Below are 22,580 nucleotides of genomic sequence, written 5' to 3'. Positions count from 1 at the left end.
TACTACAGAAGAAATTGTGACTCAAAGATTAAGAAACAATTAATGTAGCCAGATTGAGTGCCGTCTTCTATAACTTCTCCTTACAATAGGAACGGTTGCTAGGGTTGAAGCTATCACGAGTTCACTTAATCTGCGAACGAGAACAAAGACTCTGTGACCAAAAACCAGTAAGCTAGCTATTTCATACATCTCAGCCCCGCTAACTATAGGGAGAAGTCTAAGCTTGGAATGAGGAAGTGTATTCTGCAAACAGCCAGAAACGAGCGATAACAACAAACACAATTCAAAACGTATATATATACAATAGAAAACCGTTCTTGGGGAGAGTTACCAAATAGCATACTAAACGAAGCAACGGACCAATAGCATGTAAAATATTTCCCAGTCTGAAATACGACATGAAAGTGAAAAGAGCGCCTTTGGCGCGAAAACAGAGAAATTGAAATTTTCTAAATAAAATTACAAAATTAGGTCATTTCCCAAGTGAGTTCTGGAGATCTAACGTCCCCAACAGTGGTTACTATAGACAGATTGCCTGAATCCCCATATCCATGTGTATTTATCGATTCAATTGCTCCTATGGAGCCCGTTATATAGGGCGTGCAATTCGACAGGTTCGTCATCATATAACAGAATGCCATCTGTCATGGTCAAACAAAAGACAGGCTAGAGTGATTAAGAGTTCTATTCTCGCTCACTTAGTGGATACAGGTCATCAAGTTAAACTGAATAAAACTTTTAAAGTTATCCACCATATTTCATAAAATTTGCCACATGATTTATCAGTGGGTCTTTTGCACATTGCTGAAGCCATTGGAATCCATGTTCATAAACCTAACCTTTACATCCAAAAGAAGTTTGTACAACCACTCTCGCTACCTTGGCCATCGGTATAGGGGAGTTTTTAGCATAACTACTTCCGTATTTCTTCCATTTTTTTGTATTTTATTCATTCTCAACATTCATCTCTTGATTCCTACATAACTACTATACTACTAATCATTCATCAAAGTATTCTGTTAGTTCCTTCTCTTTTATATATTATACAACGTAGTACCTGCTTGATTTTCGAATAATTACTTTCTTATTAATCCTCTTTCTTTCAATTACTCATTGTTAATTTATAATCGATATATCACCATATAATTATTACGTATCCACTCAACGAGTGGTATTTCATTGTTGCAAATCATACATACATATATTAGTGTGGAGCTATGATGAAAAACTAGTTGAAAAAAATTTCTTCTCTCGATTCATTCCTTCCTTACTTGCCAAATGTCAAAATGGGAATTTTCACTACATTAAAAATTGATTGATTTTCATGAGACATTCATATTTATTAGATTAGATACATGAAGTTCAGCGAAGGGATCTCTTTTCAATGAATTTATTATCAAACTGTACAATTCATAGTTTGATTTTTTAGGTTGTATATACGGTTCGTCCAAATCTAAGTAGATTTCTTTCTATCCAATTCTTAAAAATAGCCGAAGCTCTAATTATCCATGAGCTCAAGCCGGAATTATGTGTACAAAAGAAGTACGTCCTATCGTTACCGTTACCTTAGCATTTATTATTATTATCATTATTATTACTTCGTCTCTCCCTTTACTTATGTCTCATGTTCTCATTATTTTATTCATATTTGCTCATGATATCACTTTATTTATTTTTTACACCTATATAACCTTGAATTATTGTAACAGAAACATTTTAATCATATTACTACTTTCACATTATAATTCGTTACTATTATTAAGTCTATTGTTATCATTCGTATTAGGTAATCTAGTATTATAATCCTTCTATTACATCATCTTAATTAATCCTTGTTCACATTTCCTCATGGAACTAATACTTGAACAAAAAACTTTCATATATATACGATTGTACAATTTAATAATAAATTCGTTGAAAAGAGATCCGTTCACTGAACTTAGTGTTTTTAATGTTTAAATGGGAACTATCTGTTAATGTATGATAAGTGGTATAAAACTAGACAAATGTTTTCATGAGGATTCATAAGACTAGAAATTGTGAAAAAAGAATATTTGTGCCAAAAGTTGTTTTTCTTAAAAAGATTAACTATATCCACTTGGTATTATTTTGCTTGAACCTTCTCATTAAGGTTTTAAACTGCAACTGATCAGTTTGTTATTGGCATATGTGCATACTGTGCGTATTACTTCGATGCTGCCTTAATTCACAAGCCTTATAAACCAAGATGGATAGCGGCTAGCAGTGGAATCCAGGAGGTGCGTTTCGTCCTAACCATATCTTCAAGCTTTATTGTTATAAATCTTTAGGTTATGTCTTACATTATTCAAAATGAGAGAGATATACATGAGTTATGTTTTAGTTAACCAGTACTATACAGTTAGAAATAGTATCGATCACAGAGTGAATATATGGCAAAGCTGACGAACTCATATAATAAAGAGTTACGAAAAACATTCTTTAAAGTAGTAAATTATGCATAATAAGGTAAATGTTGTATCTGAATAATTATGATAACAGTAATAAAAACCGTAAAAATTAGGAATGTTTCATCTAAAGGATATGGGGGAGGAGATCAACTGGAAATAACATTATGCGTAAGATTTCACTTTATTTAGCATGGAAATAAGATAATATAAGAGGAAAAGCACAGTAAAATATACTGCATTTTCTATCTATCATTTTCGTTTCATCTTGACTTTCTCGATGGCTTCTGCAACTCAGTAAAATCTAATCTTGTTCTTTTCAGTAAATTATCCGAGAAATGATATTTAATTGAAAGGATTCCTTCAATCTGAATATTGTATTCATCATTAATCAGTTAAGGCTACGTTTTTATTATTTAAAAGAATGTGCCATAAGTAAATTTAGTACTGGAGTTTGAGAGTATAATCATTATTGCATGCTCATATAAATTTAATAATTTATAGTCAAGTAGACATGTCAAAAACATCTGATATTAGTAATAGCAACAAATTATTAAAAACTTGTTTTTTTTTGTTTTAATCACGATGTCAAGTTTGTCACCTTGACTTGAATATTTACTGCTTTTTTGGAGAAGACATTTACTAAGTAGTCTTTTTTATTGAAAAGCGTTAAAAAGACTTTTTTCTTCATGTGGGCTGCGGAGGAAATTAACTTCCTTGACATCTTCTTGGTAAGATATACTGATACTTATACTTATACAAATATAACTTGGATATGTCTTATGATTAGAAGAATTTACATAGCTATTCTACAGTGGTGAGCTAACTGAAATTACTATTCTTGGCAATTATTTTAATGAATCCCAAAACTGTGAAGGTGTAATTAGTTGCAAATATCAGACAATTGAAAAATAATTCCTATACATGTTGGTTCCCCTTTCCTACAATACGTAATAGAGTTATTTTATAATATCTTAGAGATGCATTTATATCCATACTATTCGGTTAATTTTAAAATGTGTCTTCTACAAACACAAAACTATCATTTTAACTAAATTTGGAGCTGATTGTACCTTAACTTATAATTCTAGATGTAATAAACTTGGGTTAGACCCTTTATGGACGAGGAGACTCAAACTAAATCTTTTTCTTCAAACTACTTATTAAACTATTCTTTACATCCAATCACGTGATTCAATATGCAGAAACTTCTCATTATGACATCCGTAATTCCTTGTCACTAGTGAAACAAACTTATCCTAAATCATCTCTTTATATGAATTACTTCACCTGTAAATTTTCTAGACTCTGGAATAACCTACCACAATCTATCCGTACGATAGAATCACTCCAATTATTTGTTCGCTCCGTCGATGCATACTGCTCCTCTGAAAGTGCATTGAATGTTCTAGCACCTGTAAGTATATCCCATTCCACAAGTGATATTATAGGAACCTTAAATGTTTAGCCATTTTTACTAGTGAATTCCCCAAGTAAAACCACCTACTTGCTGTCACTTTATGTTAACACCGTCCACAGCAAGTTTAACTAATTTGAATAACATCAACAGTATATCACTGTCACATGACACATGCATTTTGGTAGACTTGATTGACATATTTTGGTAATTACTGCTTTGTTGTTCTGTGCTCTCTGTTTTCGTTTTAATCTCTCTAGTTGTAGATGATTATCATTGATTCGATCTGGCACACGAAATGATCTTAACTACACCGTCCATAAATCAACAGACTGTCCATTTAAGAAAAATTAAAAGCTCCCGGTTGATGCATCGGATCGCTGTGATACATGTACTACCTAAACAATTACTGAACTAGCATACTTAAAACTTTCTTCTATCACATGTTTGTTCTGTACATCTAATGTTACTATTTATATCAAATTGATCATGCTTGTAAACTGGTGTGAATTCTGTGATTATTATTTCCAGAATATACAAATTATTATTTCTGAACTATATCACTTTGATATATACGATTAGGTATTACTTTATTTCAATGGAAACGAGTTGATTATGTTTTAAACCATCCAAGGAAAGTGTGTATATTTTAAAAATCTTTAAAGCAAATAATTCAATTTTCATAAACTATTATTGTAATGAACGAGAACAAAATGTATTTAAACACAAAATTACAGAACATTTTAGTAAAATCTGAGAACCATACAGTAAATACTTCATTTACAAAATGTCAATCAATTGTCTCAGAATTGATTGTTCCTTCATTTCCACATAAATCATTCTCTGTTCTACTTCTCTTTTCTTTGACCTTAAACTTCAGCCACCAGGTATTTCACTTTTGACTAATGATACATACTACTTATATTTGTCGATATTAGTAGCACACACCTCATAATCATGGGAGAAACTCAATATCAAATAAATCACATAATTATTATAAGCTTTCACACAAATAGATCAAAAAAATATAGGATTAAGATAGCATTAATCTTTTCACATACGATGTCGTTTATTTGGGAATAGATATATGATCATTGAACAGTCATATTAAAATTTCACTTAATCCTACTTTCGACACGTCAAACAACATTTTAAATTAATCTTTTAGACAGAATGTAGCTTTAAAGAAATCAGTGATTCGCGGGTTTTGTGGAGATTGTAGTAATTTGACAGTTGAATTCATAGGTTAATCTAAGATAACCCACCATGGAGGACCTGGAAGCACTGGACGACCGTTTCCGACTAGCAGTGCGCATCCGGCACGTAGGATTCGAACCCAGGACCTTCGGTCACGGGTGTGAACGTCTTCCATGTTAGTCTAGCTTTACTGAACTCACGAATTCAGCCACTAGATTAGTGATTAACAGTACATCAGTAGTTTAATTTCAAGATGACAGAGATTTAGATTTGGCGCTGAAAAAAATCAGAGAAAATATATTGTCATCTGAAATGTCAAATTAATTACTGTTACAATCTAATTACAAATTCCATATTGCTTTGAAAAAAATTAATTAAATGAAATCTGTAGGCTGACAAATATACAGAAAATGGAATTTCTAAATATCTGTTTGCATTTATCAGTAGTTTAATGAATAAAAACTATACTGTTAGAATATGTAGAGAAATTTTAATATATATATATATATATATGTATATATATATATATATATATATATATCTCAATTGAACAAAATCCTTGTACGACAGCTTTTTAATTGAACTAATTCATAAAAAGATCATTGAATCACTGAAACTAGAACCTGAAAATCTCATCTTAACATACTTGCTTAATTTAATAACATTGAGTTTAGACTCAAAGAATTAATTAAAATAAATTTACTTGGAAGAAAACCTCGAAATCATATCTGTAAAGTACCGTTATTCTGAACATCAATTTCTTTTCAGTTAAATGATCTTGAGATAACATTAACTTAATGGAAACATTTTAAGATAAACTGAAATGTTTAAAACTAAAAAATGACAAAAGAGATCTATTCTATCGTTTTCGGTTGTTGAAAAATAATTATATACAATTTGCCAAATAGCTCAGTAATGACAAGAAATACATTTGTATTAAGTAAGAAATTTGTTTATCGTTTCACTTTGTTTCTTGTGTTTTAAATTCCCGAAAACGTTTGTCTTGAATGAATCTAACAATTCATATTTTTAAATTATAATAGACGAATGTTTCAACAAATTAGTCGTTAGTATTATATTATTCAATAACAAATTCCTACCATTCTAAGTAGTATGTGTTCTCTACCCAGACTATTCGATAGATTTTAAGGATTCCACGCATCATATGAACTAGATGTTTTCAGTAATACAAACCCCCTTATTCTAGGTACACATAAAGAGGAAGAATATCATTGGACGCTGAAGCCTTCTTGTACTTGAAAAGCAAAATAATGTAAAAGAGCTGGAAAAATGTGATACACTCATTCTTTGATTCCATGTTACATTAATTTTTTGAACAGTTTTGTACAATTTGACTTATTTATCATCGTAAGTCAACTTTTGCATTAGGTTTTTATTTTGTTGTATCATTTATTAAACTTCATGTTGGTAGTATACTAGTTTATGTTCACTGTTGTAAGTTAATTTGTTTCTTTACTTAAACAATTTAAATTCTGGTACCTATGGTCTGATAAATGTATGTATTGAATTTCCAAGAATATCTATATATGAAAAGCAGAAAAATACTTTTCTTTATCAATTATATATGGGATTATTTTGTTATTTATTTGACGAGATAATGATTAATGTAAACAATGATATTTAAATTTAGAATAAAAAGAAATAGAAGATACGTTCAGTACTTTAGATTCCCTCTTTTTTTGCAATACTTTAACTAACACTACTTGTACTGGAACAATTCATGCTGTATGACAGAAACATTTATGCATATACTAAAAGAAATATTAATATAATTGATTGATTCTAAATGAATTCTTGTTTGTTCTTAAATATATTTGTTGAATTAGTGTTAAATCTATAGAATTGTTTAAGACAAAGTTTGGAAATTATTGACTAAATTATTGTTGAGGATGATAGGTTGGCACAAATCACTTGGTAAGCTTTTTATTTTTCGTAATTTAATTAAGAAGATTAAAATTTCTCCATTTCGCGCCAAAAGCGCCGGTCATTACTTTCAGCTGGTGTTTCCTACCTGGAAGGATCATAAACGTCATTGGTTCGATTTCTGTTTTATTACACTTTTTAGTTGTTCTTCTGGGCTGCTTGTGAAGTCATATATTTTTCATTCTGACTCTGTTCCTAGTTCTCTAGGGCTAGGGTGCAGAGAAATAGCTTAGCCTTATCCTGTTATTGCGTTGCTAGATTACGTACCGTTCACCAGTACCAAGATTGTTAAAACTTGCGAGTGTATGCCCCTATCATTATGTAACGTAATGATATCGCCAATTAGAGAACAATGAATTATCAACCGGACCAATGACACAAAAAACAAGTACGAGAAGTCTAGAGTCTTTATCAGTCGTGCTTCCCGCCTAGCCCTACCTGTTAAGTTCAGAACACGAATTTCAGCCTCCACCATACGAATCATGTATTCCAAACATACTGGGTATATACAAACCAAACAGATCACATCGTACCATAAAATAGGAAACAATATTTGTACAAGATTTAGCCAAAACTCATTGTGAATGTGAGAGGTAGTAACTGATAGATAGAGCATAACTAAAGAATGGTAAATCGTACAATAATAGTTCGTAGGTCAAAATAAGGCTCATAATAAGAGGGACACGAATATGAATAGTTTAGTTACTTAATAATTATACGATAAAAATGTACGTATAGTAATATTCCAGGAATAGATCTTGACAGTTACCATTCATTATTCTCATCGGGATATAACAAGGATAATATCATAATATCTCAAACATATCAACTAGGAATCCTTATGGTTCTACGAATTATAAAAAATAGACAATAAATAATTATTATAAATTAATATATATTTTCCAGTTAAGAAACATTTCGACACTTTTGAAAAATCATTTTTCTCAACGTTTAATAGAAAAATGAATAGGAACTAAGATGTGAAAAATCATAAAATTTCCAAAATAATATTCTGTGTTACGAGATCATCATCCAGAAATCAATATCATCATTGTTCATCAAAAATGAATCTCGGTACTGTTACTAGCCTTGCAAAAAACAACATATATACATATCTGTTTCTGAATGGAAAAATCATTTAGACAGTTACACATAACATATACATATAACTATTGTTACCTTTTGTACAACACCAGTTTTCATTTATCTAATTTATGAAAATATTATTGTCATACAAGTGTTAAAACACAATATTATTTTGTATATTTACTCCTAACAAAAGAAACAACACTAATCTGTCAATAAGTATTAAAACACTATAAATTTGTAAATATACATATATATATGTTGTTTGTTTGATGCCAACAGATAAATCAGTTATCAATCTAAGATGTTTGTTAACTTAAATTTCTTTTTAAAATCTGTTTACTGGATATAATAATTTTTATTTTTGACATTTGAATTAATAATTACAATTTCTATCATGTATATTGATAGTTTGTTGTTTATTGAGACATGATCATCATTACTACTGAAAATCTTTTGAAAACTATTATCATTTTTTAAAATTTATTTTCTACACAATATTTCTAGTAAGAAAACTTATTCTTTCAATAGTTGAGATCATGAGTAAGTTGAAGCTAGATCACTATGTGAAACCTGAAAGCATTGAACGGCCGTTTCGTCCTATTGTGGGACTTTTCAGCAGTGCGCATCCACGATAAAAACGATAAAATAAAAAGTGAATCTATTTATGTGAATTGAAACTAGGATAAGATTTATAATATTGTTACTTTGTAGAATTAATGAATTCACATCCTTTTTAAAACAAAAAAAACTAAGGGTTCAGAAAAATCAACTAGCTAATGATATTATAGAAAATGTAAACACAAGTGTGATTTATTGTACAGACTAGTATAAGTTGTGAAATAAAACTTTTTGTCCAATATTAAACCATCATATATAGTGCCTATAAGAAAGTGAAACCAATCATAGTTCGAAGTAAAATTATTTGCAATAATTTACGTTTAATAGTTGAATTCATGAGTCCGTTAAAACTGGATCACCATGAAAAACCTGGAAGCACTGAATGGCAGTTTCGTCTTATTGTGTGACTCGTCAACAGTGTAAATCCACAATCCCTCCACGCGAGACTTGAACTCATTAGTCACTAGGTTTATTGTTGGAACATTGAAATTTATTATTGTTATCAAACTGAAATTTCAAATGACACACTTAAATTAGTGAATAGTAACAGGAAATAAATGATTTTAACGTAAAACTTATACACTTTTTGTATCTTACACTTGTTGATAGAACATGCTGGCGAATACACTCGTGGAGAAAATACAGTTGTTCTCGAATGGAAGCCTGTCTTTTGGCGAAATTCACCCATTTTTCGAACAACGAGAAGCGTACGCCGTTCATATGATTTTGAGATAGTGGAAAAGGTTTGTAGCTCAGGTGGATGATTTTGATGGAGTTTTGTTCTCTGAAGTGGATGGTTTGGTCGTGGAGCTTTTATGGTTTTCCTTAAGGACATCATCCGCACAAACTTTAGATAGAAGTTTGTTGTTGTTGTTGAAATTTAGTCATTATACGGTAGATCAAAAAAGACATTTCAACATTTAATAGCATAAAAGTATGTAGCATTTAAATAACAATAAAAGATGATTCACTGAATAAACTGTATAAAAAAGAAAATAAATTAAAGAGGTTAACATTTATGAAACACATAGTTCACTTTTCTTAATTTTTTTAAGGAGAATAGTATTATCGTTAAAGTAAGATAGGATGAATTCTTTTTCCTTTTCTTTGTCATTAAAGCATGTTCTAAATTATTATCAAAGGAAAGTAAACTAGAATAGAAGTTCACTATTATATTCCTATGCAAATTAATCTGGCTTATCATTACAATGAAGATAAGTAAATGTAATATAGGTAAGACTTATAATCTTAATAAATTCAAAAGAATCAATAAAAGATCACAGGTCAATGTGATATCTAAAGAAAGTTTGTGAAAGATAGATTACAATGGTAATAAACTAACTTACAACTTACAAGTAATGGATGACATTTAAATGTAAATCCTGGAATGAGCTGAGGTTAGTTGGATAAAGAATAAAATTTTGAACTGAAAACGTTTCACAATTAATATAATCACTTAAAGATATGGGTTTAAAATAGTTGAGCAGTTTGGATATTTTGATGCATGTTTGAATCATATAAGAAAGACTTAAATATAACCGAAGTTAAAGTAGTGTTCATTATTTGTTAGTTGTTTTTTAGAATAGCTAAATGATATCTTACTTGTGTTCATTATTTATTAAGTGTCCGGTTACATATATTACAAGAATAGTTTTACAATTGCAAGTCGATTTCATTCATGACAATGACGATGAAATTTAATTCTCTTATTAATTTCTTATACCATGTCTAGATTAAACCTATTATACAAAAGATATTATAAAGGCCAAGTATGAAATATGCCCTAAAGTTTCATTTCAGACATTTGTTTATACAGGCAGCCGACAAATGGTGCAACACGAAGAATACTATTATAACCAACTTACACTATTTACTTGTGAATTATCTTACATATAAAAACAGACCACGCACAAAATGCTAGTAAGCAGAAAGATATATATGTACTATAATGTACACCTGCATAGAAAACGTTCGTTACTAATGAATTATTGAAACAATCAACCATATGAAAGTGCACAGAATCAATTAAACAATAAAGTGATTTGTCTGTTGAAAGTGTTCACATAAGAAGTTACTTCAGTTTCAACGGAGCATAATTGAAAGACTCCAGCTAAACACTTTCTGGTTTATTCTAATCAGTAACTTCCACAAACTCATGAAATACGTGAAACTATTTCATTTAATTTTGAATGGATTGTTATCCAGTCAAGTATAAGTTAAAACTTATGAATTAATTTTCAAATAGACGTTTTGCAGTCGTAACAAAAGTGATTGTTACATGTTAAAAACTATATATTTTTTTGACAGAAAATATGAGACTCATTGTACTTAGATGCACTTGGCAATTTTGTACTCTGTAGTTTAATTAGATATAAATTATAGTTTTGCAAAAACACTTGGTATTTTAATCTGTCACAACAAATTCACTGCTTAGTTTCTTATGAGTGGCAAGTGTTCAAAGTTACATGCCATAAAATGTAATTGATGAGAACAAGTGTTAGCCTTTAAAACTCAACTTGTCCATAAGTGTTTTTAAAAAAACGTAGGCTAATGCATTGTAAAAAGTCATTTCAAATAGAAAATATTCATTATATACATTTAAAAAGATTCTTTAAGTGATATACATATTTAATAAACTGAGATTAATTTACATCGAAAACTGACGTTAGCTGAGGAAAAATTAAAGTCAGCATAATTGAATAGCCTATCATTCCATATTGAGACTTGTCAACAGCATAAACCTACAAGTTAATATGATACAAAAACAGTAGACGGTCAACTTTATGCTCGTCATAAGTTGAAAACTACTTAATTTTTTTTATATGTAATTAAATATTTCTCACATATATTTAGTTCAATCATTACAAATCATGATCTAATCCTCATTATAAAACTAATGCATAAATTGGATCAAATGTAACCTTATGAAACTTCAAACATTCATATATTCGTAAACCATTCATGAAATTTACTAACGGTTAACATTAAAAGGTAACTAGGCTTACTATTATCCATTGGTAATGACTATTTTTTACCTTACAGAAAACACAAATGTCACGTTCTACTAATGTTAGTGGTTTTCTTTTATTTTTTTATTCGAGAGATAAATAATGTACACCATTTTTTCTTTTCTTTTTTCATAAATGTCATTACATATAGGGACATAACCGTCTATTACCTCAAAGAGAAAAAAAATTAAGAACTACTATATCGATTACAGTTTCATAAAACGATCATTTCTATACAATATCTAAGATATAAAGCACTTCTCACTAATTATATTTCTGATATAATGGAAAGAAAAGTCAATTTTCGATTGATTTACTCATTATGAGTTTTCTTCAATATTATTTCCATTTTGATTCAATGTAATGATGACTTGTATGATATTTTATTCTGTATAATATACGTTATTCTTCTATTCCATTTACATAAACTATGCTCAGTATGGGATTTGTTATAACCCTAAGTATTTTCCATGTATGTGATTTCATCCTAATTATTACTCAAAATGGGTGTACTAATCAATATATAAATGAGTGTATTTTCTACTGGGGTCGTCGTCGTCGCCTTCGTGTTGTGGTGCTAATAAATCTTCACTTATACCAGTCTTTATGTTCTTAATTTCACGCCGTGGGAATCGCAGAAGTCCCTTGTTCCGAGTATTAGTGATAAGCGTTTCCTACATAACGATCAGCGACGACCAGATACAAAATGTAGTATTGAAGGAGCCAAGACAATAAGCATTGAAACGACAAATTATTACAACTGGCGGGGATGGGATATCTTTTGAGCCCCTTACAGCTTCCTCGAGTTCACCTGTGGTCCGTCGTCACAATTTCTTTCCATAAAATACCGATTTTATATTCGTAAAAAAAATTTTGTTAAGAGATGATTTCAGGTGGGTTTTCTTTTTCAAAATTATGAAAAAAACAAACATACAAACAAAGGAAATATCTTTAACCTACACACATTTCTTGGCATAAAAGTCATTCATCAATATTCAATAAAGTAACATAATTCAATGAATTGCATCAAATATTGAAATAATTGTTGAATAACAACTAAACAATATCTTTCTTTTTCTCTTTTTCTTCTTTTGTATACTTGAATAGATGAATAAATAAAAGAACAATTATGTAAACAGAATTATTATGATTAGAATGGATCATAGGAAAACAACATTTTGTTTCGTCTTCTATATTCATCCAATTATTTGTTTGTTGTATCTTATAACGGTTTTATTATAAATTTTAAACTATTGCAAACATCAGTTATTTCAAATAAGAATGATGTAACTTTTCTTGTTTGGATTTAAGGCTACAAAAACAAAGTGTTTTTTTATTATTTCTGTTTCTATATTATAACTTTTTTCGTCGGGAATCTTTGAATTATCGATTAAACATTTGGGAAAATTCCTAAATGGAAGAGTTTATGAAGATTATTGGTCGTTTACTTAAAACTAGGAAATCAAAGAAATGGGACTAATAGGTATATGAAAGGTATCACAGCTGATTTTGGAACTGTAAAAGACTATTTCTAATAATTTGTCTATCATTAAATTTATGAAATGAATATAGGTTTTCTGCATTAAAATTTAGTAATACTGTGGTGTACAAAGTCTCAAGTAGGTGAAACCAATTTTTTATTTATTACAAAATTACAGAGTGTTTTTCAGAAATATGAGAACCATACATTCAGTACATTATTTGTATATCTTCCATCATTTGTCTTTCACAAAATCCATTATTCCTTCATTAGTATTGTCATTACAATTACTCTCTGTTTATATTCCTATTCTCTTCAATTCGATATTTTCAATTTCCTGCTGAAATAAATTCATTCCACTTCCTATTGTTAACACATAATACTTATATCTGTCAACAAAAGTAACATTCAACACAATACTAATATGAAGATAACACATAGCCTTATAATATTGCTGGCCGACAATTTTAATAACATCAGGATGTCGTAAACATTCATATCAGAGACAATACTGATAATGAGTTCAAGAATTTTCTTAATACAGTCAGTAAAGTTTAGGTTGATATCATAAATAGATCAATACTAGACCATGATTGAAAACCTGGAAGCACTGGACGGCCGTTTCATCGTAGTATGGGACTTCCCAGCCGTAACCAGTAGACTTCAACTGTGTCTGTTGTTAAGTAGTTACCCACTGAATACAGTGGAGGATGGTCGCGCAATATGGCGGGTTGGTTGAGATTACATATTAACACCATTGGATGCCGGACCAGTGATGTAGAGGTTAAGCATTTACAAGTAAGACCGAAGGTCCTGGGTTCGAGTCTCGCGTCCGGGATCAAAGATGTGCATTGCTGAGAAGCTCCACACTAAGACGAAATGGACGTCCAGTGCTTTCAAGTTTTCAATGATGGTTTAACATTGATCTATTGATGATCTCAATCTAAATCCAACAATCTTCACAACCCTATACTGATTGTCAGTTAATTTAGCCATATTCTGTTTTTTTTTTCAAATAGATTGTGTTAATCATCACTTTATCTGAATTAAGTAGATAAAGAGGTTTTCGTCTTAATGTCCAATTTTAGAACGATATAATCCTTTTATAAATAAATGTCGGAAATCCTATTGATTATTAGTTAATTTAAATGAGACGTTTAATTAACATAATTTTATATATTGAATATTGTATTAATTTCGTCACATATTTCTGTTATAGTCTCTCTGTAGAAGTGAACGGTTAATCTATCATAGATAAACTTACATAAGGATTTACTGGTATTTAAGTTAAACGTGTTTTCTTCATAAACATACAACAATAATATATAACTCTCCTTGAACATTGATTTACACAAATCAGTAATTGAATATACAAAATAAAACTAAATGTAGTTGTCAAAATTCTTTTATAAAAAAGGCAGAATACATTTTGAATATTAGTGTTTATTTAGTTAACGAATACTTTATAAACTATCAGAATTTTTCTAAAAGTGAACTTTGGTTGTCAATATTGAATGTGATAAGTGTCCTACAATTAGAAAGGAGGATTGAAAGTCTAATGTTGAAACTACATAATATCCTGAAGTAGTTTTATTTTCAAGATGATTCCAGATTTCTAATTTCTTAATTAAATTCAAAAGAATTAGAATAATGAATGATAATTCAAGAAAAAAATACAAAATATTTTTTTTGGATTATAATAAAGACTAAATAAGGATAATATCTAGGTGGATTACATAATAAAATACTAAACCTTGGTATTGAGATTAGATGGTGGTTGGAGGTAGTCAACAGGAAACCCTTGACCCGGGTTTCGTACTACTTGGCACTCGTCAGCAAGGTGTACTTGTAATCTTGAGGGAACTGGTGCACCCTGGCGGATTCGATCTCGTGTCACCCAGCTTCACAGTCAGAGACGTTACCACTGAGCTATCCGAGTCGCGACTGACCTCCTGTAGGACTGAGATGTAATCACAATTGATTGATCACTGGGTGGTGATCAATGTCATGCGTGTCTAGTCTTGACGAGTGCCAAGTAGCACGAAACCCGGGTCCAAGGTTTCCTGTTGACTACCTCCAACCACCATGTAATCTCAATGTATAGTGTCCGCAGTGTCTACTCACCTAGACTTGTGGCTACATTGCAGCATGGTCGATAGCATTCGATCTGCACTAATAAGGACTAGACAAGCATGACATTGATCACCACCCAATGATCAATCAATTGTGACTAAACCTTAATCTCTATTACAGAATTCAAAATGTTTATATACTTTGTAACTTGGTGACTAATCAATATTTTTAGACTTGCAATTTAAGAAGAGAACTTTAAACACTAAACAATAGAAATTCTATATTTTTTTATATTCAACTCATTTGCAATTTGATCAAAGTCCATTATTTATAATCGATATAAAGAATAAGCAGACATATACGAAACCTCATTCATAAGAAACATTGTATAAAGTTTAGTTTTGCAATTAGGATATATTTCTTTCTAAGGTAATTTGTTTGTTTTCCTTAATTCTTTATCAACACGTAATTTCTAAGGTTTTAAGGAGATCATGTGACGTTATGGAGTGTCTAAGATCAAAATGATCTTTAATCAAACAATATAAATTTAAGCATTCATCCAAAACAATCATAATATCAAAAGGGGGTTTTGTGGAGATTTTTAGTAATTTAATCTAAGCTAAATCACCATGGAAAACCTGGAAGCACTGAACGGCCGTTTCGTCCTAGTATGGAACTCCTCAGCAGTGCGCATCCATGATTAATTTCTCGCAAAAATTCATTTCAGACACTGAAATCATAAAAAAATTAGATTTATAAAAAAGCCGTTGTATTTTATCGAAATATATCACATGACCTGCATGGTTTGAATGCTTGATTATGGAAAGTGACTAGCTTTTGCATTTAATTAAGATTTTCATCAATTCATTACAAATATAACTGAGATATTGACCGAAATGGTATCTAGGATACATTGCCGCAAGTAGCACTCAACTAGAATTGGTAATCTTTTTTTAAATTTATGCAAAATTATTGATTTTCTATGATCAACTATATGAATTTATCATTACTCATCATTTGGCAAATTACACTAAACGTTTGTGACATACTGAATAAGAATTTATCAACAGGGAAACCAGATGGTTATTAAAGTATCAAATATTATTTCCAGTTACTTATGCGTCAATCAATTGCAAATTACAATTATGTTCGATATTTTATTTATATAAATGTTGTTTTTCGAAAAAAATAAATCATTTACAGGCTAACTAACGGTTATCCATTGATTACATTTTATCATCCAGCATCATATCATTTGTACCAACTGAAATCTTATTGATTACAGAATCAAACCATTTTCTTCAATTTACTTATAGTGCTATATACTGGTTTTACAACAACCGGGTCATTTGTTTTAGTATGTCATGTCATCAGGACGAAAGGTGTGTAATCACATAAAACTAAGTATGATTAACATTTATAATCATTTCATTAGGCTCTATCAAAATTATACCATCACAGACAGTGGATATCTTATTGCAACAACATACAAAGTACAAAAATTTATAGTGATTAAGTTCAATTATTCATTTCTTTTCAAGAAGATCAGTTGTATTTAGTAGACAGGTACATAAAACTGTAGACGTTTCTAGATATTTCGATGCTTACTTCAATATTAGGACCATAATCTTGCGGTATATCGGGATGTATAGAACTACTTATAGATGCACATATTCGTAAGCGAGTACTAATATACATTATTTAGCTATTAAAATGGGGAAAAACATAAAATCTATAAAATCAAGATCTATTTTTATTGATTACGGCTTTATAATAAACGAATAAAACAAATCACATTAAAATGTTGAGAAATGCTGATTCAGTGATCTTGATCAAGCCACAACCTGATAATTGTAACAATGATATATATCTCTTATATTTCGATGGAATTCTAACTCATTAATTTTGCAATCTTCAAAGCAACGTTTTTTTAATTACACATTGGGAGACTTCAAGCATATGTAAGGTGCATATTCTTAATCATCAATAATAAGAATCATATTTTTTGTGACTGTCGTCAACCGTCTGAATCAATACGGAGCATGATAAATTGACCGTTGACGTGAATCCCAATCAGTGTCCAACACTGATTATTGATTAGAAATAAAAATTAACTGTACAACTTGTTACAAAACAGTTTTATATTTATGTTCATATTGTATGGGAATGAATGATGAATTATATTTTTGACTGTTTACATCAAAATACACCAGTTAGTAATCAGCTCAATTCTTCACTAATGGTCAACTAAAAATTTCTCCTCGTTTTTTGCGTAATTACTCACAATAAACGTAATCCAAACGTAAATGATGTATTTCGAACCTGTATAATGCATTGGGGGTGATTTAAAGGCTTAACTTTAAGCCTTTATAAAAATGAGATGCTTACTCATCTATCTCCAACTAGTATAAAAAACTATGTCGATCTAATTACAAAGTAACCATTAATCTATGTGAAACAAGGCTATTGTACACTTCATGTCATGTTGAGTTACTACTACTAATTTGATTTCTGTAAGAAAAATATAAAATGTACAACTTAATCAAATTATACAACGAACATATTGGTGTCTTATTTCGTGAGATACATATTTACAAATTCCTTTCGAACTTACCTTGAACTCCTTGCATTCAATAGAATATCCGACGAAAACTTCAAAATGCTGGGATAGAATTATTAATTATTTCATATTTCATTACTGATTACGAACCTATAAACACTACAACAATGTTATTAATAAACCTCTTGGGTATATAGAACTATTGTCTTCTGATTGATTAATGGTTAATTAAACACAATTTGTAATCTATTACACTTTTAGGAGAAAATCGATTATGACGATTTTCGTTATCATTTCTTATCCACCTTATGCCTTTACTTTTTTCTTCAAAATTCTTGATTCTATAATAGCGATTAACTGAGTCAAGTTTTTATTTTTACTTCTCGTTTTATTATTATTATTATTTTCTCTATATGTTTCTTTGTTTGCTTGAAAATACCTCTGGGCGATCAATGATCCGGTTCATTTCCTTTCTTTTTTTCTTCATGTGGTAATTTAATTCAACTCAATTGGTTGATTCTATTATATTGATAGTGATATTCGAATTCTATGTTGTAGCATACAGTATATTTGTCTTTAAAAGAAAACAAGAATAAATTATAAATTTAACTTTTAAATTGTGAAGTTTATAAGGTCACTGGTGTTCGTTTGAGAAAAATGATGTGCTTCTATGCAGTATCAATCTATGATGGTCCATTAACTTAACAGGTTAGTATTTGACAGATAAACTAAAAGTTGCTTTTTCTTTAAAGAATGTTTTGTGTGACGTTCAATAAACTATATCAATAACACATGAGGTAATTATATACATTTATATTGTATATCTATCATAGTGGTGCAGTGACTTTCATGTTTTATCCACTTTCAAATCTTCATTGATATAGTATTCTATAATTTCGTTTTTCTCTTTATCGTTTAATTACTTATATAGCTGCATTAGTATATCGGTTACTAACCGTAGCTACGGGAGAAGTTAATTACTTATATGGCCCTTTTGCTAATTTCCAAATGAAATAGAGATTATTTCTCATTCAACTAATTCTGATCTTGTAACTTTCCACTTTCCACTTCTTGATATGAGCTTGTAATGTCTGTCTATAGATCATCTTTATAAGTAATTACCATACAAATATTATCTAGTGTTACATGAGTTACTAAGCTGTACTCTGATCCAATTTATTTACTTCATCTTTCTTGAGGATTTGTCTTACTAGTTAATTTATATGTACCATGCTATGAACCAATAACTCTATGTATAACTATGAATGTTATTTTAATCATACGATAGAGTTCTTAAAAATGAACCGATAGTGTCAGTAGGGTCTAGTTCTCAAAAGCAAAGCTTCAGTACTGCAAAATACCTGAAATTTCGAATAATGAATCTTAAACGAATGCCCAAAACTTCAATGTACACATAACATATTCATGAATATTCTCAAATCAATCATTATTAAATTAGAAATTAAATATTTAACGTAGAACACCTACATGAATAAACCACACCATTATGCATTTATAAACGGTATATAAATGTGAAAAGTATTTAATCAAATTTCTTTAAAGTATTTTCCCAAAGTTCTCATGAACTTCATTACATAGACTTATTTAAAACGTTATATTCAAAGACAAACATTACACTAACTAATTTTATACAATCTTCTATAGGACTTAATCTAAACTCCATCAAATATTTTAGCCTTACCCTTAATGTTTCAATTTTCAGCACAGATCATCTTTTATTATATTTTTTAGTAAATCCTTGACACATATTATTTACTGTCTGTCACCATAACAATTAATTATAATAATATAGTTCATAAGTTCATCATCTACTCGTATTTAACATAACAATAGGGTATATTTAACAATTAAAAAACGATCTTGTTTTCAGGCTTCTTTTTTTATTTAAAAAAAAACGCGTGGAAACTAACAGCTGAGGTAATGATTTTCACATGATATATAAATAAGATGAGAATTTATTTAGATGCTTCCGTAAAAACAGTTTAGTCACTTAGTTATCTGTCAGCTAGTTAAGGACTAATTATTTCTTATTAATTGTTTATCAATCATAATTTATGTATAAGAAGTTGTATATTGTTAAAACAGATGGACAAACAAATTAAAAGTGAATTTTAGGTTATGATCATGAGAAAATACTATTATTGTTCTGTGAATACAGATAGAATTTTTAAAAAATTACGGAAGTAAAACCCTACTGTATAAATTAGAAGAAATTCATTCACTTGGTCAGTTTAAATGATTATATGAAAAGTGTTTATTCGTCATGGACTTACATTAGCTGTAGAATCACTTGCATTCAAGAAATACAAGGAAACTGTTTCATCTTGGTTTCCAAATCCTCTTGCTTTTGAATATACAATCAGGGATCCTCAAATCTCATGGAAGGTGTATTGGGTTTAGACCACTGAGTTAGAATTGAGTAGTAATTATTTCCGATTTTAATCATTTCATGGAACAGAATGGTCTTCATAAAATGTCAAAAACGAGAATCTGTTTGCTTTCAATATCATTTAAAGATATTGCTTAAGATTTTAAATTTCACAAACCTTATTAAAGTAAGCTATCAGCAGGTTCATTATTGTTGTGTATTTTGAAAGTTATTTTCTAAGTGAATGATTTCTTATTTAATCAATATTTCGTAAATTATAAAATACTAGCACCATTGGCTAACTGAGCATTTGTATCTTTGTGCTGATTAACTGAATGCATAAACTATTCTAAATATTATTTGTATTAACCATACCTCATTTAAATCAATGATCCTTGAAAACGGAAGTAGGTTCGTCTTATTTAATCATAGATTTCATTGATAAGATAAATTTTATTGAGTCATTGCGAAACCTGTTATTATTCTTGGAAGAACAGTTTCAACTTGAAACATTGGCTTTCAATACATTTTATTATATTTTATTTGCTTCATATCATCAGATATTTGCAGATTACTTCTGTAGTATGGGTAACGCTGAGTACAGGTAATGAGTAGATAAGTTATTAAGTATTCACATATATATAATACAAAACTATATCAAAATGTATACAAACATAACTTTTAAATAAAATGTTAGAAAAGTATTATACTGCCATAATCCGTAAACACAGCAATCAAACAAAATGAGGTATACACAAAGAGAAATTTCTTCTTTATTTAGGTCTAACGGATTTCGTTAGTGTCTATCAGTAGCTTTTTAGCTTTCTATACCTTCCTGAACTTTCTCACAATTGTGTTAGCTAATAAATCCATCGTTTTTAGAGTAATCAGAAGATCCACATTATAAATAAACTGTGTCTATCAAGATTATTTATGGAATAGTTTGAACTGTATATAATCGCTTAAAGAAATCCACGTTCATTTCATGCAGTTTTAGTCTTCCTAAACAAGTTTTTAAGTTGGTGACGATTTTTATGGCAAACAATTATATTTAAACTTGAAAAAGTGGTCGGTGAATGATTTGAACTTAACGATGTGATATGATTTAAAAATTATGTGGTTAACACTGGTGTTCAGCAATAAATTGACTATAGTTGGCTGATATATCTTAATACTAGAAAACTATTTTTCCAATCTAATCAACTGATATACTTACACTTATCTCATGTATTAAGAAACACTGGTGGTAACAAAGATTATCTTTGATAAACTGGGTTAATAATGAACAGGAACGGACGTGAAGTAAATCACAGTATTGGTTCTCAAATTTGCGGTAGTTAGGCTTCATATTAATCTATGCAGCAGTTAGAATACACATGTATCTCAAAATTATTGAGTACACTGAATTGTTGAATGCACGGGGAATGTAAAATCATATTAGGTAAAACTTTCTGTAAAAAAGGATTATGTAATAGCATATTAATCTCAAATTTTATCGACGGGATTTATTTATGAAGAGATTACTTTTACATAATCAAAGGCGTAATTCGTTTTATTAAGGAAAACGAAAACATTTTAAAAAATGTATTAGGAATTCACACTAATGGCAAGATATTGTTTAAATACAATTTAATCTAGAAATTGACTCATAAGTGCTTCAATTCTGTTGCATGGTGTATATAAACTGAGATTTCTCTAATCTTAGGATCATAAGTTTCTACAATACGGCAAACAGCCTGTATTATTGTCCGTCCATTATTGAGACTAAATGTTTCAAACGGTAACTAAACATGTCGAAACAAAGGTATCATTCTGAATTGATATCTCAAACTTATTCGATTGTGTTTTTAAGATTTGAAAGTGTTGTTGAATAAAAGAACTTAAATAATTCCAATGGTTAAAATCATGAGTCAATTGAAGCTAGACCACCATGGAAAACCTGGAAGCACTGGACGGCCGTCTCGTTCTATTGTGGGACTCCTCAGTAGTGCGCATCCACGACCTCGCCCCCTGCGAGGTTCGAACCCAGGAACTACTGGTTGAGCGACACATCCACCATTGTCTTCAGTGAGTTACTATCTCACAACAGGCCTGGTTGGACTCCACTGGTCACTGCTTCTCACTAGAACTCCAGGATATACCTCTTGAAGCCAGTCAATAGTGATTATATGTTGATTAATATCAGATGGGTTTTGTGGATGTTATAGTAATTTCAATGGATAAGATCACGAGTCAGTTGAAGCTAGACCACCATGGAAAACCTGGACATTAATACCGTTGGATGCCGGGTCAGTGGTCTAGTGGTTAAGTGCTTGTGCGCGAGACCATCAGGTCCTGGGTTTGAATCTCTCAGGGGGGGGAGGTCGTGGATGCGCACTG

The sequence above is a fragment of the Schistosoma haematobium genome, chromosome 1 (assembly GCF_000699445.3).
Source record: "Schistosoma haematobium chromosome 1, whole genome shotgun sequence".
Classification (NCBI taxonomy): Eukaryota; Metazoa; Platyhelminthes; class Trematoda; order Strigeidida; family Schistosomatidae; genus Schistosoma; species Schistosoma haematobium.
Note: the sequence above shows the minus strand (reverse complement) of the source record.